At 45.5% G+C, this 1,669-nt stretch overlaps 1 pseudogene; it reads right to left on the bottom strand.

Moving 5' to 3' along the window:
• Window positions 1-296: 296 nt before the first annotated feature.
• LOC114216494 (ras-related C3 botulinum toxin substrate 1 pseudogene) lies at window positions 297-1,009 on the bottom strand (annotated as a pseudogene).
• Window positions 1,010-1,669: the final 660 nt, after the last annotated feature.

Raw genomic sequence — 1,669 nt, 5'->3', positions numbered from 1 at the left:
TATCTATTTCTTCCTTTTGCATATCTCTTGGAACTGTTTCCTTTTATCTATTATTACTGCAGCTATCAAAGTTTAGGTTCTTATCTCTTATCAGCTTACTAACTGGTCTCTCTGCCACAAGTATTGCCCCAACATCTTCCATGTTACAGCTTAAGTGATTTTTCTAACTGGTTGTATTGTCACATTGCTTTTCTGCTCAAGATCCTTAGATAACTTCCTGTCATTTGTGGTATAATGTCCAATCTCTTGTGTATGGCAAACAAGACCATTTGTAATCCACTGTTTGTCTTTTTTTTTTTTTTTGGTTCAAAATGGTTTTATGGAAAAACTAATCTGTAACAAAAACTTGGCATCTAGTGCGAAGGCTCCACCATTTTTGAGCAAAGCGTACAAAGGTTCCGAGAGGGATGGGGCGGGGGCGGGCCCGGACATTTACAACAGCAGGCATTTTCTCTTCCTCTTCTTGACGGGAGGGGGGCAGAGAACCGCTCGGATCGCTTCATCAAACACTGTCATTGAGGCCTCGCTGCGTGAGTGCCGAGCACTCCAGGTATTTTACCGCACCGATCTCCTTAGCCATGGCTAGACCCTGCGGGTAGGTGATGGGTGTCAGCTTCTTTTCCTTCAGCTTCTCGATCGTGTCTTTGTCGTCCCTGAGATCAAGTTTAGTCCCCACCAAGATGAAGGGGGTGTTGGGACCGTGGTGTCGCACTTTGGGGTACCACTTTGCTCGAACATTTTCAAATGATGCAGGACTCACAAGAGAAAAGCAAATTAAGAATACATCTGTTTGCGGATAGGATAAGGGACGTAATCGGTCATAATCTTCTTGTCCAGCTGTATCCCATAAGCCCAGATTCACCGGTTTTCCATCTACCATAACATTGGCAGAGTAGTCAAAGACAGTGGGGATGTACTCTCCAGGAAATGCATTGGTTGTGTAACTGATCAGTAGGCAAGTTTTACCTACAGCTCCGTCTCCCACCACCACACACATGATGGCCTGCATCTGGGCCGCTCGCTGGGCCGCGGCGGCGGCCAGGCGCCGACGCGAGAAACAGCGAACTCGAGGCGCGGCAGACGGCAGGGCGCGCGGCTGCGGACGGCAGGGCGCGGGGTGCCGGGGCCGCTGTCCACGCCGCCTAGCCCTCCGCGGACGGGAAGCCGGAGCCCAGAAGCGGCCACCACCCAAAGCTGAGGGAATACTGCCAATCCACTGTTTGTCTTCACGTACATCCTTCTTTCCTGCCGCTTCCTTTTATACATTCCATATTTCAGCCATATGGGACTGCTAAGAGTTCTTGTACACATACTATTCTATCTGGAATACTTTTACTCTATTCTCTCCTAGAGCCCATTTCATACCTTTAATATAGTGGTCATCATATGGGATGCTAAATGAATGTCTTTCCCCATTTCCAAGTACACTGTAAGCTTTCTGAGAGTTTGATTTATGTTTTATTTATATTCTTTATATCTCACCTATCTTTATATAGTCTTATTTACTTAGCACATAATGTATTTTATAATTTATTATAGTACATAATGTACCTACTGTCTCATAAGCTCTGAGTCAATCAACAAATGGATAGATGGTTGGATACACAAACACCATATCAGTAGATTTACATTTGGTTTCGCAACTGAGGTAACACTCTTTAAAGACTGA

Source organism: Eumetopias jubatus, unplaced genomic scaffold (assembly GCF_037043125.1).
Source record: "Eumetopias jubatus isolate StellerSeaLion01/CBP00866 unplaced genomic scaffold, mEumJub1_p1.0 scaffold_3, whole genome shotgun sequence".
Lineage (NCBI taxonomy): Eukaryota > Metazoa > Chordata > Mammalia > Carnivora > Otariidae > Eumetopias > Eumetopias jubatus.
The sequence above is the reverse complement of the archived record's forward strand: the minus strand, read 5'-3'. Positions and strand labels throughout refer to the sequence as shown.